The sequence below is a fragment of the Miniopterus schreibersii genome (assembly GCF_964146895.1).
Source record: "Miniopterus schreibersii genome assembly, chromosome: 19".
Lineage (NCBI taxonomy): Eukaryota > Metazoa > Chordata > Mammalia > Chiroptera > Miniopteridae > Miniopterus > Miniopterus schreibersii.
This window is the reverse complement of record NC_138119.1, coordinates 24,629,035-24,650,487: the sequence shown is the minus strand read 5'-3', so window position 1 is coordinate 24,650,487 and position 21,453 is coordinate 24,629,035. Positions and strand designations below refer to the sequence as shown.

At 45.2% G+C, this 21,453-nt stretch overlaps 1 protein-coding gene across 1 annotated transcript in view; it reads right to left on the bottom strand.

The window, feature by feature from the left end:
* PTPN14 (protein tyrosine phosphatase non-receptor type 14) overlaps positions 1-16,558 on the bottom strand; it is a 148,940-nt gene extending 132,382 nt beyond the window's left edge. Inside the window, exons 1-2 of the mRNA XM_081121554.1 lie at positions 16,138-16,558; positions 3,300-3,394 (exon numbers count right to left, since the gene is read on the bottom strand). The gene's annotated coding sequence lies outside the window, so the exon portion shown is untranslated. The remainder of the gene's footprint in view (positions 1-3,299; positions 3,395-16,137) is intronic.
* Positions 16,559-21,453: the final 4,895 nt, after the last annotated feature.

Below are 21,453 nucleotides of genomic sequence, written 5' to 3'. Positions count from 1 at the left end.
TTCGGGCTGCTATGACAAACTACCACAGATTGGGTGGTTTCTAAACAACTGAAACTTACTGCTTATGTTTCTATTGGCCGGAAGTCCCAGATCAGGGTTCCAACACAGGCGAGGAGCCTCTTCTGGGTTGCAGACTTCTAGCTGTACCCTCGCATGGCAGAAGGGGCTGGGGAGCTCTGCAGGGCTAGGGTCTCTTATAAAAGCAGCAATCCCTTCACCAGGGCCCCACCTTCATGACCTAATCACCTCCCAAATGCCACACATACCACCTTTGGGGGTTAGGATTTCAACATCTGAATTTGAGGTGGGGCACATTCGGACCACAGCGCCACATAAGTGATTCCACTGGTAGGCCAACATACAGGCTAGGAGGACAGGAAAATGGAAAAGAAATGACAAAGTCCAGGGGAGTAGACCAGGGCAACGCTGATTTGGGGCAACACTGCACAAGGCCCACATGTGGGACCATCCATCCCAGACCTCAAAAATCATACACACATACATTTTACACCCTCTGCCTCAACTCTCCCAACATACCGAATTCAGGGAAGTGAAACACATCGCAAGAGTAAGCACTTCTTTCGTCTTTCAAACTATAAGCAGCTTAAGAAAACATTTACCATGAGCACTACAACCTTTAAGAAGAGTTCAGCAGTAACCTTCTTGTTAAAAATTCACCCTAGACGTGTAACGATTCAATATAAACAAGCATCGTATTGTAATGCACTGTTTTAAAGGTTTTTTTAACTGATTTTTTTTTTTTTTCTTGAGAGAGAGGAAGGGAGAGGGAAAGAGAGAGAAACATTAATGTGAGAGAGAAACATTGATCGGTTGCCTCCCGTCACCCTGAGTGGGAACTGAACCTAATGCACTGCATTTTAAAAGTTCCTGTTCTGTACTTACTCGATTTCTTCTATATTCACATAAAGCCTCCGCATTCTCACTTTCTTTGAACCTCAGACTCTGGTTTTCTCAAAATTTTCCTATTGCAAAACTTCATAAACAATGGGTCCTCATTGTCCAAAAAAAATCTGCCGCAAGTTCTAAGATGATTTATACAAAATGAAGTTAAACCGAAAAAAGAATTCATTTCAGGAACAAGAATCCAAAGACTTTCACGGCCAATCTACCCAAATTCATAATTCTTCAACACTAATAAGTCTTAACAGTCACACCGCTAATACTCTAAAGACACTTCTTAACATTCTGCGATCAGCAACTGCTGCTGTTCAAATAAACTCCGGTTCACACACTGATGCCTGGTTCGTGCGTCGACTTGCTTCTCACACACTTGGACGTGCTTCCCACCGAGATGCAATATTTCTTACAAGTTTTACCAGTCTGTTTCTCAAAACACAGAGTGGATTTCTCAGTTGCGAGGATTTTTGACATTCCTCTGCTAAATGAGGTGGGAGGCATTTGCACTCCAATGGTAGTTGCAAAATCCAACTGTCATTCCCAGAGGCCAGGGCCACTTCCCATCCCCTGAAGATCTCCCTTATCTCCCCTGTAAGGGCTATTGCCTTTGCTGCGAAGTCTCAGGGCCTCCGAGGAGGAAACAGAACCAAGGATACTTCTGGGAATGTCCAGATACCACTATTTCTAAGCAGAGGCCAGAGACAAGTGTAGCCAGGCAACGTGACACTTTGTAAAGTAAACCCAGGGAGAGGATACAGTTGGTAATAAAAAGTTTTAGTTTACAGTTTGAGGGGGGAAAACTGCAGGAAAGACTGGTTCTTAAGTTTCAGTGGGTATTTTCTGCTACATAAACCATACGGCAATAGGTGAATCTGAAAACCATGGAATTAAAGGCATCCAACGTCAGGCAAGAGGACAATAAATAAATGCCCTCTCTTAAGACTTGAAAACATGCAACAAAATTCAGCGATTTGAATGGGTTCAACCACTTACCCAGGTCCACAGTCATAATTACTATGAACTGATTCAGATAAAGGTTATAAAACCTCCAATCAAGCACATCTTTTGTTTTTACTTTTTTCACTGTTTTGTTTGAAAGTCGGGATAAAGATGCATTTAGGAAACAGCACACTGAGGAAAATATGGGGCCAAGAAAACAGAGAGGGTAAAAACGAATAATTTTACAATGACTTTTAGAAACAGCAACAAAAAATTACAGGTGGCCCTTGTTTTACTGACTAAGAGATGAATAACAATATAATTTGTTCTGATCGTTTTTATTTTAAAAAACCATCATTACTAACTACAAAAATTAAGCTGTAGACAAGGATGAAACTAACAAAATAAAAATTACAAAACCCAGCACCAGGAGGACATGAGGAAGGCTGTCTACTTAAATATTGATGATGGTACTATAAGCTGATAGCCTTGGGAGAGAGCAATCTGGCCATACGTAATAGGATCCATGGGCAATCCATGCCCTTTGACCCAGAAAGCCAACTTTGGAAACCATATCCCCAGAAATACTCTCCTAGTAAATACATGTAATTTGTTCAACAACATTTAGAGCAATGCTATTTATAAGTGTTAAAATTAGAAACAATTGGAACACCAAGCCAAAAGGGAATAGTTGAAGTCCAGGATGGTATAAAAGATGGGATTATCCCAGCCCTTTACTCCCTTCCTGTCACAAACCCCACCCATGCTACTGTGACTGGCCTGCGGGCCCTGTGGGGGGGTGCAGGTCCCCGACTCAGTGATGTGATGGTACTTTGGCCAGTGAGATGTGAGCAGACAGCACATTTTCCACCTCTGTGAAGCAGCTTTCAGTGAGACTGTGTGCTTCTCACTATAGTCCTGCCTTCAGCCATCAGAACATCAAGACCCAGGTGGAGGCTGGCCTTCAGCCTGGGTTCCCAAATAAGACCTGTGGAGCCAAACCGAGTCCAGTGGAGCCAAACCGAGTCCAGTGGAGCCACCGAGAGCTACAGCACATCCACAGAAGTCACATAGCATAGACAAAAAATAAATGTTTGTTGTTGTAAGCTACGAAGATGTTGGAACCTTTTCTGTTACCACGGCAAAATACAGCAAGTTACAGAGTAGCTGATATAAGAAAACACTGTGAAAACGTAGAATAATGGGAAGGTGGCATCTTTATAAAATGAGGCAAGCAGTTAATTTAGAATGATGTAATAATTTACTATTATTTCTTTTTGCCAATGAAAAAGTCACTCACATAATATCTTTAATTCCGACTCAAATGCTACCTTTTTATAAACGTTTCAATAATTCTACACATGTCATATTCATAACTGAAATAATTCTATCCAACACACTTTTTCCTGCTCTAAATGATGTAAGGATTAGCAAACACTTACGCCAAAGGTGAATCTAGTGCAAGTGTCAGGATTAATCCTCTGAATGTACGAATTTAGGGCTCATCAATTCCCTTGGCAGACAATAAGGGAAGGAACTGTAAAAAACAAAAACCAGAGTTATTTGCTGGGATAATCGACTTCCTAGTCATCAAAGCAAGATCTGACAAAGTATCAGCTACCTGAAAATAAAGTTGCGTTACGTTTGAATTTATCTTTATGACCTATGCTTAAAATTCCGTTGCATTTGTATGATTCAAAAATCATAAAAATATTCATCATAACAGGCAATCTCATTCATGGAAATTTATTCTAAAATAAAATCAACAACTACTAGCGTGAAGATTCTCACTGTCATCTTCTATTGGATAGCACGAAAGGCAAAAGGTAAGTATTTTCAACAATAAAAAAAATAACAAAGCGATTTACACAATATCGATTATATGCAGATATACTAAAACGTTAGTCATTGAGACGATAAGAATGAAAAAGCATGCATGTATGTGAAATAGATGAAACTACAATTACAAAAATACATCTACACATAAACAAAGAGTAAAAAATATGAAAAAAAATTTAATAGCTGGAAACAGATGTGTGGGTAGACGTTAACCAATTTTTTTAAAGTACTGTTGAGTATATTGAGGAGAGAAAGAGCTAATCCTACGTTAACAAAATCTGAACTTGCTATAAAATACATCGAGGTGTCTCTATTAGAAAGCAACCTGAAGTGCCCTTAAAGTCTCTAAAATCAATTTCTCATAAATATCTTCCTAATTTAGGCAACCGTGGATTAGTAAATGAAGTATATCAAGCATAATTTCATCATTTTTTCTTTTCTCATATATACTCAATGTTTTCTTTAAATTAAACTTACTGGGGGGTAACATTGGTCAACAATTACATAAGTTTCAAGTGTACAGTTCTGTGATACATCACTTGTATAACTGCAACTTCACCATTTCTTGATAACTTGAGATTAGGACCATCCGTTATTGTATTATATTATTCCCTAATTCAGAGATGGTATCGGCCGTGCTGGGGAGAAAGACTGCACACCCTTCATAGACCCCGAATGAATAAAAGGACTGCTACTGATGGGTCCCAGGGAATACTTTCTCTTTCACCTTTGAGAGGCAGAGAAGCAGAGTGGTTACAAGCACAGGCTCTGAATCCATGCCCAGATCTGACTCCCAGCTCCATCGCGACTAGTGTTTGCATGCCAATGGCGTTACATAGTAAACCAGTATTTACTAGCTGCAGGATCTCGTGCCTGCCTCAGCCTTCCTAAGCCCTCATTTTCTCATCCATAAAATAAGCCTACAAGAGTGCTTACTTCACAGGGTTGTTGCAAGGATCAAATAGATAATCCACTTAAAGTGCTTGACAAAGTACTTGCACATGGAAAGCAGCAAGTACATGCCCGCTAATATTAGTCTGTCTCTGCTGGTCATCTAGGGTGTCATCAAGCTTGCTTCTCACCGTCACCAACAACAATTTCTAGCTTCTCTCTCTTCCCCTGTTCCCCCAGTCCTATGAGGCATCACTCAGGGGCCAGCGTTCCCAGGAATAGTCTCATAACCATCCATAAGGGTGCTATCCAAAAAATATATAATGTGGACCACAAACGCAAGCCACATCGGTAATATTAAATTTTCCAGCAATCACATTTAAAAAGCAAAACACAAGAAATTAATTTTAATAATAGATTTTATTTCACTTCACATGTCCAAAACATTATCTCAATGTGTAATCAATGTAAACAATTACAATGCGATGTTTTACGTATTTTTTTTGTACTAAGTTTCTGCGAAGTCTGGTGTGTGTTCGATACTTAACAGCATGTCTCTGCTCAAACTAGTCACATTTCTAATGCCCGATGATCACGTGGCCTGTAGGCACATTATTAGAAGATTATGACCACAGAAAAGCGACCCCGCCTTCAAAAACATCAAAATGCATTTATTAAACAGGCTGATGGTTGGAAAAACGAAAGACAAAGGGCAACAGAACAGATGTCCCTGGCCTGTGTGGACTTCTGGGCCTAATGTCACGGTTAAGAACTTGAGCTGTGGGGTCAGAGAGAAGGGGTTCAAATCCCACTTCCTCCACATACCACCTGCGAGACCAGCGACTAACCTCTTGGCCGTCTATACTTCTCAAGAATAAAACTATAGATCAAAATAACATGTCTTTCATAAGGCTGCTGCGAGTGTAAAGGTTGTAGAGGAAAAGAGGTTTCCAGACCCCAAGCTCTGCTGTGTCCAAGGTCAGAAACGGGACTGGGAAAACCGATGAAGGAAACACTGAGCTCGGGAAAATAAAGAAGCTGCAGGAAAAAAACATTCAGGCTGCAGTCACAACGCCTTTGTTAAATGCTCCGTTACACAAAACAACGTCCACAGTGGCAGCTATTAAAAAAATACTTGCAATGGTATTTCTAAAGCCCTCCGTGATTTGCACCCCCTTGCCCTGCCCGCTTTCTTGCTGGCAGTGTTATAGTGAGGGGGGCTCATGGCCAGGGCTTGCAGAACCGAGGCTTCCCCGTCGTGTGTACATTAACCATAAACACTAACCATGCAGGCTCTGGCCTCAGGAAGGGGGGCTGCTGAACGTACCTGAGTCCCTCTCTGAGGAAGAAGCTCCTGCAGTGCCTCAAATTTAATCTGCACGTGATCTGCACTGTATTATAAATACAAGCGGTTAGTCTAAATGTTTACTGTCTCTAGAACTCTCCCTGAAAAGTGGTCTTGTGAACAAATTCCTGATATTTTAAACTTGCTCTTGCTCTGTGCTACCCCCCTACACACACACCCCCAAAAAAAGTCCAATTAATAAAAACAAAGTCTGGTATGCTACCGAAGACTTTAAATGTTTAAAGTCTCTATGACAGGAACCTCCTAAATCAAGCTTTTTCTAGAACGTATTCTATGTGCTATTAGTGCCCCCTGAGATTATACGTGTTCCATAAAATCAAATTTTAAAAAAATAGGTCTTTACTGAAATGAATTCGGTTCTGACACGCTTTGGTTCCCTGCAAGCTTCCTTAGAGTCTGGAAAAAACTCACATACGCAGATTTCAAAGTGCTATCTATGCTCAGATGTTATTACCATTTTATCCATCTACCAACGAGAAAAATAATAATGCAGATCGAGAACCAAATGACAGGCCCTCAATGTCCCATGGAAACAGACACCTTTCCACACCTTCGCACTGAGTGCCTGACCCAGCCTGTGGCACACGTGCGTGTCTCCCTTTGACCATCCCAATATCAATTTTGATTGGCACAGACAGTAACTCACCTACCAGAATCCTCCAAAGGAAGACCATTTATTATCAAGGGAGGGAGGGAGGGAGAAAGGACTGGAGTAGCGAAGAGGGAAGGAGGGAGGAAGTTTCTTTAAATAACTTAGTAAGTGTAAGTGTCACTTCACATTCACAGGGAAGCTAAAACACCTCAAGGCGTGGATGAAGGGGCATGGAATACACCCTTGTACCTAACCTGGCACTTCGGAACAAAGCTTCGCTTCCAAAACAACCAAAGCAGCTGCTCAGCAGAAGCACAGCACAGACCATCCTTTCCAGCCTTTATTTTTAGATGCCTCTTAAGAAAACAGTAATTTTCTAAAGAATATCATTAAGACCGGTAGGTGTCATTTCATTATTTTGGAGTTTTCATTCGTTTTGCATCAGCAGTGCCTTTTTCTCCCCCCTCATAAATCTCATAATTATATAATATCCCATAACAAATTCTTTACTTTTGAATAAAAGAATTTATATGCTCTTTTTAAAAACGTACAGATTTTTAAGCAGCACAATCACCCAGGATGTTAGTTAGCAGAACCCACACGTTTAAACACAGGGATTCCAAAAGTCAGCCCCATTTCTCAAACGACGATGTGGAGACTTGCGTGTGTCTAAAAAATGTGTGTCTTCGTCATCTACAGCACATTTTACAAAATGCATAATGAAAAAGAATACGCTTAATACAGATCATCGGATTCCACTGGCAGAAGCGAATGCTAATTGCCTGCCAGAGTCTTTAATGAAACCTAATTGCTGGCTTGAGCTGCCACCACTGACCCTAGTAACAGACTAGTACACCCTTCAGAAGCCTAATACAGCAGAATCCTCCTTCATTACGGTTATTATAGCTCTGGAGTGGGACACGTCTGCCACAAAAATAAACTCTGCCGCCTCTCAGCTAAACGGATGCGTTGCTTCTCCATCCCAGAGCAAGCAGAAGTCACCCTTACGACAAGTGGCACCACTTCACAGCCCAGATCTACTTCCACACCGAGGCTCACACGCACCCTGGGACAGCACTCCAGAAGCCATCGAGTGCTGGGGGGGGGGGGGGGCAAAACACAAAACAAACCCCACACGCCACACCACTGCCACCACCATAAGGTAAGCAGGAAAGGCAGGAGGAATAACTTCTAAAACAAATCATGAGTTTGAATTAGAAAATCCGTGTGTAAATCCATTCTATGTACAGTCTACATTTCAGATATTGGGATATTCCCTTCAATTGGCTTTGAAATTTTTTGGACACACCTTAAAAAAACTATTTGAACCCTGGCCGGGAAGCTCAATTGGTTAGAGCTTCGTCCTGATACAGCAAGGTTTCGGGTTCAATCCCTGGTCAGGGCACATACAAGAATCAACCGATGAATGCATAAATAAGTGGAACAACAAATCAATGTCTGTCTGTCTCTCTTTTTTCTCTCTCTCTCCCCGCCTTTGAAATCAATCAATCAATATTTTTTAAAATTACTTGAATTAAAAACATTAATCTTCCATCTGCTACTCAACAATTCTCCCACTTAATTGAACATTTACTTAGCAGCGGGTGTCAAGAACCCAAAGGAAAATGAATCACAAAACACGTCCCAGAAGAGCTTACAAGTTCAGGGAGACAGATGAGCAAACAACAATAATACAATGTGAAGCGTATCACGGTAAAGAATGTAAAATACCAATACAAAGATAGATCGGGTGGCAATGAACTCTCCCTAATGATAAAAGGGAATGGCAGACAAAGCATCTAAGGAGACGTAAAAATCATACTAGACGTTAAAGACCAAAAGAGGAGATTATTATGGGAGCAGATGTGAAAGGAAATTCAAGGGAAAAGGAACAGTGACAGCGTGAGTCGAAATCACTGGTTTCAACCGTGGAAAGTGTGGGGAGCAGGGTGGCAGGGAGCCAGGAGAGGCCAGCGAGGCTAGAAGTCAGGTTAGGTGTGAAGAGAGCTGTGCGTGCAGAGCCCTGAATGCTCTGCTGGGGAGTCTGCATTTACCCGTGGGCAGTGTGATGTGTTTCTAAAACTGAGTATTTTCAACCTATGACACACCTATGAGTAAACACACATGTCCCCACCAGCCAGCTTAGGAAAAAAATACCACACTGCCGTCCTCACCAGCTCTACCCCCAACCCCTATATCTGGTGTGCATCCTTTTGACATGTCCCTATAACTTTTACTACAGACATATGCATCTCTAAACAACATCAAATGGCAAGAAGGAGACGGACACAAGTGAAGAGTTACAGGTGGCCAGCAGCAGAAAAGGGGCAGTCTACAGGGTTCTGGGGGAGATACGGAGAGGAGAGAGGCAGGGGGCAGCTCCCGGGGGGGCTGACAGGCTAATGAGAGGCAGGAGGCAGGTTACCCAGGACACAGAGCACAGAGAGGTAAACGCCAAGAGCAAAGTGGCAGAAGGGCCTGGCCAGGGAGCGAGGTCAGGGAAGGCACCCAGAGAGGTGGTATTTACAGTGGGCCTCCAGGGACACTTGGATGGGCGATGCTGTGTGTTAGGATCCCTGGGCAAGGAGAGAGCATAAACCTAGGTAGAAAATGATTGGGACTGTTCAGGAAACAGCTGTGAGCTTGGCAGGACCCTGGGGAATAGTGGGACATAAATCTGAAGAAATTGGAGAACTGTCTGGGGATATGTGGAGAACCTTACATATCCAGCTGAAGTGCATATAAAGTGCACGCGTGATTCATACCAAATTCACTTTCATGATCAGAAAATCTGCCTTAGTCCCTTGTACTTGAGAACTAAAAAAAATGGGGGGAGCCCATCTTGTGAGTTGGGATGACATCAATGATATCAGTGCTGCTTATTACGGTTCTAGATGATGAAGGGCGGGTTGGCAAGTCTGCCGGGACAGTGCCATGAGGGTCTCTCTCTCATCTAAAAACTGGTAATTCAGAGTTTGAACACTGAGTATTTCTGCATTTTGCTCTTTAATATAAGGTATAAAATAATGATGAGACAAGAAATTAAGCATGTTCTAATATATCTAAACTTGCAAGAACAATTTTATATCATGCCTCAACCCCAAATGTTCCTACTTATTAACTCTTCTGTGCTAGTCACACTCCCTTGATCTGCAAGCCTTCCTAGGTTTGAAAATTCAGAGAAGAAACGATCACATCTTTGAAAGTAGCCAAGTAAAGCAAAACAAAATAAGAACCAGAGGATCAGCATAGGGATGGGATTCATCTCAAGTGAACAAATAAGATGTGTACAATAAACAGCAATGATGTCTGTTTAAGTTTTAAAAATCACATATAGTCATTAGCATGATGTAATTTTCAGAGAGCACTGCACCTCTTATTATAGAATCAATATGAAATTCCAAACTGGGCTGGGCTCTAGACCCTCAGGTCAGCATTTCAGAAATGCATTCACTCATTGATCTATAAACACTTAAAAAAAAAAATCAACTCCATTTCATATTTCATTCTCTGCAAGATAGAGACACTAATAGTACCTACCTCGCAGGGTTGTTGACTTAATAAAATCATCTAAAGTGCCGGGAACACTGGGACAGAGTCAGCGCCAATAACCTTAAGACATGGCTACTGCCAACCAACCTCCATCCATCTATGGTGGAGATTCTGAATCTGAACCAAGGGAAATGTGAATGCTGTTGGGAGACACTTATAAGTTAGCAAAGGAGACAGGGAAGCAAACACATAATATGACAAGATAACATTTACCAATATAGGTAAGTACAAAGTGTTATGGGGCTATAAAGAAAGGAATGCTAACTAGCTGGCGGTGGGAAGGGGTGCTGGGGAAGGCGGACCTTTAGCTGAACGGGCTGCCAGGGGGAGAGGGCACTCTGCGTCAGAATGTCTGTAACAGAGGAGAGGGGGGCTGAACACCACCAAGTGTTGAGGGCGAGGGCAGCAGATGGGAATGGGAAGGTAGTCAGGGGTAAAGAAGCCTTATCACACAGGTAGTAAGAAGCAAATAAAGAATTTAAATAATATTAAAAAACATACATGTTTTTTAAAAACTCTTGGAAAAAGTAGATGAAGAATATATGAAACACAGCCTTTGAAACACTTGAGCCATCCCAAGAGGCAGTGGGGGTGGAGGGACGGGCGCAAACTAAAGGTATTTTAGAGGCAAAAATTCAAAGGATCTGAGGGTTTGTTATTGGTGGGTGAGGGTAGAGGCTGGGGGTGCAAAGGAAGAGTGACGTGAAGAGAATTCCAAGTGCCTGGCTTCAGCAGCTAATCAACAGGTGGCAGTGTCACTGACTAACACAGGAGAGGCAGACTATGTGGCAAGAAACTAATGAGTTCGATCTGAGACAGGTAGAACTTGATGTGTAAATCGAATACTCCGGATGGATGGAAGTACCAAATAAACCAAACTGTTTGGAACCAAGCGGAGGGGTCTGGATTGGAGATGATAGCCAAGCGGTTCTACTAAAATGGAAACATCTAATTCAGGCTCTCGCTGGGCCTGGGTAGGGATAAGTGCCCATTAAGTGACTCGGGGCCTCTCCAGGACTCTAAAACAACCAGGAACAGAACCAGTCAATCCAATGCAGTGAAAAACTTAAGTGACTCCCATACCAAGCCTGAGGGCAGGGGTGGATGGACCAGAACGAGACTCCTCAGCTCCAGGATTCTCCCAATGCAGCCAGTCAAGGCCCAGCAGTATTAGCACCAAGTTCCAAATTCTCAGGCCCCACCCCAGACCTACTGAATCAGAAGCTGGAGCTGGCATGGGGAACCGGCACTCTGGGTTTTAACAAGCCCTCCAGGTGACTCCGATGCTCAGTGGCCTTTGAGATCTGTTGCCTTAGCTAATGCCACAATTATTCGAGGGGAATGGAGTGTGAAGGGAAGAGCTCCCAGAGATGGATTTCCAAAGACTTGAGGAAATTAAGTGTTAGTGAAGGCTACGTTGTGTGCAAAAATAAGCATTAGGAACTTTTGATGATTTTTAACAATGCATGATTTTTCCCTGGGAGCTAAAAAAAAAAAAGTGTGAGGCAAATCAGATCAAGTCAGTGGCCCACCCAGTGGAGCTTCCTAATTTAGGAATACAGTTCACTGCTAAAAACCTCAAACATCACACATGTGCAGAGGATATTCTGCTTCGGAGAGGATGCCACAGCACCAGCCAATCCCTTTCTCATTTTCTCCCAGGACACCTCCCTGTTGACCGACATCAAGCATTTATGGGATGGCCGCCTAGAGTTACAGGATATGCAATAGGCCTCTGGGTCAAGCCAATTATAAGCCTAATTTAGTCCCCTAAGGAACTAAGCTAAATCAGCCGCATATCAAATTTTACACACAAGATTGATCTAAGAATGGCCACAATATGTTTTTTCCGATAGCGAGGACCATGAAGCAAGCCAAACAAAAGCTTGACGGGAGAGCGAGACAAAACCAAGCCAAGGAATATAGAACCAACAGGAAAAAAGGGAAAGGAAATTAAAACAATGTTAATACGCCATTTATAATCCAAACTAGATGCATAACCACCCCTATGCCACAGAAAGGTACTTATAGTCCCCATTACCTTTTATCTTCAGCAACTGTAATTCTTATCCACAAGTATTGCATCATATCCTTTCATTCAGAATTATAAATAATTCAGAGATTATTTATTTTCATAATCAGCATGCACGAAATGTATGGCAAAGGCATGGCCAGTCTGGGCAACATGGACTTCCTCTCCCTTCCCCCTGTAAAAATCCCAGCCAGATCTGCATTTTCCCTGGGCTTTCTCCCCCTGACCTCCTGGTCTGTGTGCAAACTACATGTAGGTCAACCAGTTCTTGGCATGACAATGCATGCTTCAAGAACACATACTACACACCTGCCCTGCTGATGTTCTGAGTTGTTCTTTCTTCTAACATTCCCTCCTCCTGGGAGGATGATATGAAGATCAAGAAGCTAATGTTTGTCAAATACGTTAGGCTTCTCAGATGAAAGGCAACATTAAAGCTCAAGAGACCTGAGGCTGGCATTCCAGGAGAGGTGTTGAAGTTGACTCTATATTTGGGCTTCAAAGAAGGAAATCAGGTTGCAAAGACATTCCGTTTGGGAAGCTTTTGCCTTCTTGCTAAAGGCAGGCAGATTTATTAGAACATTCTTTAACTGGATTTCAACATCAGAAATGGCAGGATCCTTATGTTAGTCTTGGACCCTTGCTATACTAAGCAGCACACAAGGAAAGGGACCCTTTTCTCAGCCCTGCTCTAAGTGGCTTTCCTTCCTCAAGCTTCCCTACTGCCTGGTCTTGCAAATGTCAACCTCCTCCTACAGGAGGGGCCACATGGCAGCTGCCAGCCAATACGTTTGCTTCGAGCCAATAGACCAAAAAAAAAAAAAAAAAGGTCAAAGACAAAGCTTTATGTGTATGTTGGCACACATGTGAATTCAGGCTGCTGGGGAAAAAATGACACAAAGAGCACATTCATGGCCACATAGAACTCCCCGAACATATAAATAGCCATCCTTGACCCAACACCTACTCTGTGTGAGGCACTATGTTAGGAGGGGCACATATAGCATTACACTGAATTCTCCAGAAATATTCTGCCAAGCTCACTACTACTGGCCCCGTCATGTAGATGAAAAGAGACTGAGATTGAATTTGAGATTCTGAAGGGCTGCAGAGTTCGTCCAACAACACACAGCTAAAAAGATGGCAGAGCTGGAATTCAAACCTAGCTATATTTTGAACTCCTACCCCTGGCTTCCCTAATCCGGCACACTGATAGCCAGGAAAGCTGCAAAACTGCCCACACACCCCCCTTGGATCACGCAACACACCCTCCACGGGGCTCAGACAGGGAAAGGTAAATTAAGTCATAAGGAGGGATAGCAGTCTTATTTCAGACATTAATCTTCAACTCCTTTTTACCAAAACTTGTTTGTTTTCCCATGTTCTTTTTAACCAACCCAAGCAGCAATCATTTAATTGGCTAATTAAGTAGTTCATGTTCTCTCTTTTCCCCTCCTTATCTCTAACAAAGTGCACAGCACGGTTCTAAGGCTTCGAGTGAATTCAAAAAATACACAGCGCTTGGTGACTACGCAAAGAAGTTCAAATGCAGGCTAGGAGGTGAAAAAGAACACGAATAGGAAACCCGGGTGGGCGAGAGTGTGCAATCAAAGGGCTTATGTTTGCTTCCCATTTTAAGAACAAAAACCAGAGGCGCTTCGTAAGGCTAGAACACACTAGGGAAAAAATCGTCATAGTTCTCGACCCCTGGCCCATCTATTCAGGACAGGAAGAACTCTCCTAAAAATTCTGATTTTTCTCTGATTTCCTTAGGTTCCTATATTAAAATAGTCTGAATGTTCTTTCCATTACAGCTGCCCACGCCACCCAGTATACGCAAACCTGAGTAACTGAAGTGTTACTAATAGCTATGTGTTTAAGACAGCAGTAAAGCTGGGAAGGTCCGTGCAAGTAGCAAGAAAGAGCTTCTCCAGCCATTTCTCTCAAGCAGGTCCTACACCTTCAGGAAAGCTCCCATCAGGAGCCTGTTCTTGAGATAAGAGAATGTGTTTGTGGAGGGGCTTGGATAAATACCCCAAACTGTAGGAAGCCTGGGTGCTCTTCCCACTCTGATGTACTGGCCCGAGATCACTGAAAGCTGACCCTCTGCCACCTCAGTGCCACTGCACTAGAAGGAACTCTTCCAGGCAGGATCTGCTGAATCCTGGACCTTCAGGCTACAACAGCGTGCTAGAAGACGCTGGGTTTTTATAAAGTTTTAGGGAAGAAAAAGTAGTCCTTACGACTTTTAAAAGTAGAGCGTATTCTAACAAACACAGAGACATAAACTGTTTCTGCACTGCATGGCCACCCGTTCGGATTAGGGCAAAGAGCACCATGCTGTTCCGCTCCTATATATTAAGGCGATCACTTCTATGGCACACGCTTTTCACCCCATCGCCAAATGATAGGTAACTTCCATACAGGAGTCTGTAATGCTGCAGCAGCATCACCTATGACAGTCAAGTGGCTCTATAAAAGGCAACGGATGGCATTCGAATGAAACCTGCCATGGGCCAATTAGCGCCAATTAAAATTTAGATGGTCGTGCAACTGCTTGCTCCTAGTAGAAAGAGCATCAGGCGTGGAGGTGTGTCCAAAAGGAGAGACTGGGCTCCTCTGGAAGTTTTTGGTTCCCTTGAGTAGGTAACACGATTCCACAGAAATTAAACTGGAATCGTGTTACCTACTCAATATATAAAATATATATATATATATATTATATATATATATTAAGTATATATATTAAATATATTAAGTACACATATATATTTAAATGCTGTCCCTGCAACACTGGTCATAAATCCCCCTCTGGCCTCCAGACAGGTATGACCTTTTTGTACATGTTTTTTGGAAGACTCTCACTTTGCACAAGCTGTTTCCTCTACCTGTTTCCTCAATCTCACCTCCAGGACCAAGCTTTCCCTGGCAAGTCCGACAACACTACAACTCTTCATTGGCCTGTGGGTTTCCTCCAGGAAGCGGCAGTGAGATCTTGTTACAGCATCTCTGTATCCCGGTTCCTAGCACAGAGTAGCAGCTCAATGCTAGGTTTGTTGAATGAATGAGTGAACTGATGCATATTAAGGAATTAGCACATTGGTGGAAACCCTGTGACCATATATGCAGCCTGCAGTCTAGAGATTCCTCACCTCCACAAAGAATCTGGGACAGCCAGTTCCTGAAAACCCCCGCAATCTCCTTAAATTGTAGGTGGGGTGTGGGTGGGGGTGACAGGAACAGAGGGAACAGAAAAATGGAGGTAGGGGCAGAGCTCCGTCCAGGTTCCTTCAAAAAGACAGAAACCCCACTTATAAGTATTCAAAACCCAGGTTTAGGGGCCATGCCAGGGAGGGTGTATTAACACCACCCTCAGAAGCTGTTAACAACACAGAGGTTTGAGAGTTTGAGGTGGAGACCTATTCTGAAATTATGTGGCCACAAGTTTTCCCTATGAGCCAGCCCAACCACCCAAGCAGGGGCCAAGAAGCCCAGGAGTTTGGTGGCACGGCTGGGGCCTAGTGGGATGGCATAAAAACTCCTCTCTCTCCCAGGATCCTGTATCCCTGCCGGGCAGAGGAGGGTCGGGAAGCCTGTCCCTCTCCGCCGGAGCGACAGCAATGTCGCTGTCTTTCATCTTCCTGTCCCCAGACCCTGGGTATCTCCAGCTGCCCTTTCGAGGCCCTCTCTCTCATAACCAAAAAGCAGAAGGGAATGAGGAGGAGGGGGCGAGGGTGTGGGTTTAACCACAAGCTCTCCAGACAGTTCTCACCTTCCCCCTTAACTCTCCAGACAAGCTTGTGCGCCTCAGAGGGAGCAGCTCCCACTGCGACAGAAAACTCCTGCGGCCCGGCCACCTCGCGCCCCCGCTGCCCTGTCCACGTCCGGAGCCGCGGATCCCAAGTTGGCTTTGCCAGCCTTTGCCCAAGTTTGCATCCGCCAGGCGCCTGGGGCGCCCAGGCGGCCCCCAACCTCGGGCCCGACTCCCCTGCCCCATGCGGCGCTTACCTGCTTACATGGCCCCGTCGGAGCCCCGGAGTCCCGCGCAGAAAGGCTGTCCCTCCGCTGCGGCGGCGGAGCCTCAATTCCCCAAGGAATTGATTCCAGTGGCTGGCGGAGGAGGGGCGAAGGGAAAGAGCCAGAGGAGGCGAAAGGGGAGGGAGGGTTCCGCCGAGATCCGGGCGCAAGAGTCGGCGCAGGGGCGCACGGAGCTGGAGAAAAGGAAAGCCACCTAAGCCGCAGGGTGTCCCGCCCGACGTGGGGAATAAAGGGGGGCCGAGGCCGGGAGGCAGGGGAGGATGGCTAAAGTGGGAGGGGAGGGACCGCCAGCGGCCACTCTGGGTCTGCCGCTCCGGGAGGACCTGAGCCGGGAGGGCAGGCGGCAGGGCGAGCAGGAGCGCAGCAACCTGCCCCCTGCCTGCGCCCGCTCGGGGAGGAAAAGTTGGGAAGAACTTTTAAGGGCCGAGAGAGCCCGAGCGGCAGGAAACGCGAGCAGCCGGGAGAGGAGGGAGGAAGGGGCCGTGCGAGTGGGAGGGGACGGAGCAGGCGCCGGCGGCCACGATTCCCCCACCCCCGGGCCCGGCTCGGCGGCGCTGGGGGCCGGGAGGCGGAGGGAGCGCGGGGCGCGCGGCCGGGGGCGGGAGGAATGCGGCCGGGATGGAGCGCGCAGGGGGCGGGCGCGCGCGCGGCCGGGGCGCGCGCGGGGAGCGCGGAAACGTGGAGCCAGAGGCGCGCGGAGCTGGAGGCGCGCGGTCCCGGGGGACGTCACAGCGCTGGAATCCGAGGAATGCGGGGCTGCGGGAGCTCCTGCTGCAGGCCCCGGAGAAGTCGCGCACTTTTAACGTGGCAGGTTTGGGGGACGTTTGTCAAGGTGGGGGCTGAGGAGGGAGCACGGGATTCAGCTCCCTGGGGTAAAAGTCGCAGAAGTGGCGAAGGAAGAGCGACCATAGTCAACCCAACCTCGCGCTGCTCCCGGCGGGGGCGGAGAGCGGGAAGACGGAAAAATCTCAAGGAGACCTGCGAAAACCGCAGGGGCAGGACAGCGACAGCAGCTTGTCCCCTCCGGCCCGGAGCGAGCACAGTCCGTGCTATATTGGGGAGCCCTCCAAGCAGGACGCCCCCGTGCAGCCAGTGCACGGGGGGAACAGGCCAGGAGATAATAAGGGGCTTCACCGAGCAGCCGGTCTCCAGGACACCGGGCACCTCGGGGTACCGGGCCAGGCGTCTTCACCCACCCACCCCCTCCCACGTACACCCCTCCCCCGGAATCGCAGGAGCAGTTTACGCGCGCGGGGAGTTGCTGCAGGTCGTCTTCCCGGTTCTTTCCAAGCCACAAACTCGCCCCACCCTGCCAGGGTAGGCACTGGGCGGGAACTTCCTTAGCGCTTTGGGCGGTGGGGTTAATGGCACGCAGCCGGTTTGATGGAAATAGCACGGAGCCAGGAGAGGGACCCAAGGCGTTAGGCCTTGCCCTGCTGGTGACCGATCGGATGACTGAGGATTATTCCAGCCCGAAAGCCTTGGCTTCTGTAGCTATAGAATTAAAGAGTTTGCCCACATTTCTGTGGTCCTGTGCATTACTCAAAATATACCCTAGGAATCTGTTATTTTACCAGGACTCAAGCCCAGTCCTTTCAACCTACTTCGCTGTCTCACAACTCATACAAAAAATTCTGGGCCTTTTGGGAGGAGAACAGGGAAACCAAAACACAAAACCTCTTGTACCCATCATGTGCAAATCTGTGGTGACTGACTTTTCTGAGCATTTGACAATCTGCAGAACTATACGAAGTAGAGAAGACCCGAAAGGGATAGGATGGAGAGGTTGAAGGGAATTAAGATCAGTTTCTTGAACTTCCAAAAAACAGCTGGATAGCTACAATGTGGGAGTTCCTTATTGTGGTCCAGGAAGTGTGGAAAGCACTTTGTGCTCCTGTGTTATTATGCCCATTTCCTAGATAAGGAAAGTGAGGCATGAAGAAATTACTGTTCTCGCCCAGGGTCACACAGCAGAAAAATCTGATAATGGAGCCTAGTCTGGTCTGGCCCAAAAATGCAAGCTACTAATCTCTTCAGCAATTGAACAAAACAGAATTAAGATTAAAGATACCAAAATACCTGCTGGCTCCCCAGGTAAAACCCAAGCTCCTGCTCTTTCCCTGAGATAGGAAGCCTCTTGGGGTCTTAGAGGAAAGGGAGTGACATTTGTGTGTTGTTGCTCTGAAATCACTGTGACACCCAACTCCTAGCAGCTAAGACAAGTGTGATAGTGTGAGCAAAGGACTTGCATAGAGACAGACTTCGCCTCTGTCCAGCCCTGTGACCCTGAGCAAGCCACTTCACCTTAGGCCTTGAGTTCATTTCTTGAGTGGAGTGTGACATGGAGGTCAGAGCTTGTTTGTATTAGTTCATCTCTGAGGTCTCACCCAGGTCTGAACTTGGAAGAATGTATACCAGGCAGATGGCATGCCTATGGAGGAAGCTAAGTGGTAAAGCCAGGATGTCTTGGGGAGAGGACGGTTTTCATACCACCTCCAGACTCAAAATGAATGTTGAGAATGTTAAAGGGGGGGGGGGGGGGGGGCAGCCCTGGCTGGGTGGCTCAATTGGTTGGAGTGTTCTCCCATGCACCAAAAGGTTGAGGGTTTGATTATCCATCAGGGCACTTACCTGGACTGGAGGTTCGATCCCTGGTTGGGGCGTATACACAGGGCAAGCAATCATTTCTCTTTCTGTCTCTCTTTATCTCTTCCTCCCTCTCTCAAATCAATGAAAACATATCCTTGGGTGAGGATTTAAAAAAAAAGCTAAGATCTAGTAGTGCTAACCTTGTAGACTCATTTTTAATTTAAATAATTTGACTTCTAAATATTTTTTAAAAACATTATTCATTTAAAAGCCCATAAAGTACACCTAACCAGCTACATTTCTAGCTACATTTCTCCTTCTTTAGAATAGATCACACAACATGCAAGTAACTATTTTTTAAATAGGAAGTCTAAGTGAAAAAAGCCTTTCATTCTCTAGATAAATATATAAGAGCTAGTCACAAGCTTCTACCATAAACGCAAAAAGCAACCCATATCCCAAGTCTGCATCACACTCAAGTCTCCTCAGTATGCACCAGAGTGAACAGGAGTTTGGTTGATGGGATAGGTCCCAAATACATCACTACGGATTTACTTTAAAGCTTAGTAATTTTAGGAACCTGTCGATATAAATAACCCCCAAAATATTTCAACTTGTTACAAGCCTTATTTAAACTACAAATACAGGCAGAATCTCCTGGGCCTCCATGATTCCTCCTACCTCAGTGTGTTCCTCATGATAATTTATTAATTTTCCACCTTCCAAACAGCAAAATCACTGAAAGCAACACAAAACAGGCTCCCCCATGAAAGCAAACTGGAAAGCAGGCAAGCTCTCTTAGGAAAACTGATGATGTCCAGGGACCGACTAGTTTTTAAAGTCATATATAATTATGGTTACTTCCTTTGTTTTTATCTGCAGTCTAATTCCAATTCCCAAACGGATATTTGGCAGCTAACAGTAATCAAGGGGAAGAAAACGGGAAGCTTTTTAAAGATACACATCCTCTCTCTATCCCTTGTTCCCATGGCTTACTCATCTTATTTCCTGGGTCTAAGGTAGAGACTTGGATGGGCATATGTGTGTGTGTATTTATAGTATGTTAGACAGTATTGAGATATAATTCATATTCCATCAAAAGCCCAAGTCTTAAGTATACGTACAACTTGATGGTTACTTCATAGGGATAAACCCACCACCCAGATCTACATACAGAAAATTCATCACAAACCTCCCTTGTGTGACATCTCAGTATGTATCACCTCTCCAGGTTGATTTCCACCACCAAAGAGTCGTTCTGCTAGTTCTCAAACTTCATTTAAGTGGAATTACATCCTGCACGCACATGTCACAGTTTGCTTTGTCATTTTCCCACTGATATATTGGGCAGGTATATTTTAAAACATTTCCCAAGTAATTGTGTTATGTCTGGTGCATCCCCCTTTTCCTCACCTGTCAAAGGGGGAATGGTGAGCATATCTACCTCATGGGGTTGTGGCAATGATGTGTGAAAAACCCTTAGAACAGTACCTGGTCCACACTGACTCAATGTTACCTATTAATATTATCATCAACCTCATTCTGTCTCTGCAGACTGGATTTCTCCCTTCAGCAGGGACTGAATCGCAAATGCAAACTGCCAAGAGAAAAAATGTGGCTTGAGTTGTCCATCCAGGGTCTTGAAGAAGGACAAGCTGCTGTGGCTGAGCCTAGCTCTTTGGGTGGGATGTCGCTTCTCAGAGAGTGGCCCAGGGGGGCATCTGAAACCACACCAGTAAGAGAAGGGAGAAATTTTTTACCAAAGAGAAATCTTGGGAATCCCTCCGTTCACTCTGCAACTTTCTACACACCACCTATGCAAAGATGGTTTCTGGTGTGGAAAGAAAGTAACCAATGAGGTGAGTGGCACAGGGAGGAGGTAAGGGAACCAATATCCAATAAGCACTTGCAATGCTCTAGGAACAAGGCTAGGTCTTGCTTATGCATCATCGGAGGTAATCCTTGTGACAGTGTTAGTGTGATGGATTGCATCGTCTCCCTCCAAAATTCATATGTTGAAGTCCTAAAATGGTTAGATTTGAAGATAAGGCCTTTTAAGGAGATAAGGTCAAGTGAGGCTGAGTCCAGGGGAGGCAGCCAGGTCTGGGGAGATTGTGATTTAGTGCTGAAGTCACACTCTCTGGGAGTGTAGAATCGTTTCTGTTCACAATGTTAATCGCAAAAGGTCAGAGATACCCTGATTTCTAGGAATAGTTATGAATCTGTCATCCATGGACTGAGCTAAACTGTTCATCCCGTTTATGGCCCCACCTGGGCCAGCTCTCAGGAAGGTACACAGCTCTAGAATTGACCATGGCTGGCCAAGGAGCCATCAGCACCTTCATGGAGTTGCGTGAGGGCAGGTAAGTGATAGCTGCAATTACCCTCGTCTAATCTCCAAAATACCTGCCTCTTGCCATTTTGTGGCAGGATGGTGGGAACAGGTGGCAGGCTGCTAATAATAACTGGCATAGAGAAATTCTGAGTGGAATCTCGAAATCACTGTTCATGGGAGAGAAAGAAAGGACAGTTAGGCACGCTATTCTCTAAAAAGCCAAGTCAACCAGGACGTTTCTGAGTAAAAAGTCAAGAGCTCCCCGTCTTCTTCATATACAGGGGTGGGCAAAAGTAGAGTTACAGTTGTGAGTGCAGGAAACACAGAGTTTATTCATGTTATTACTTATTTATTTATTCGTT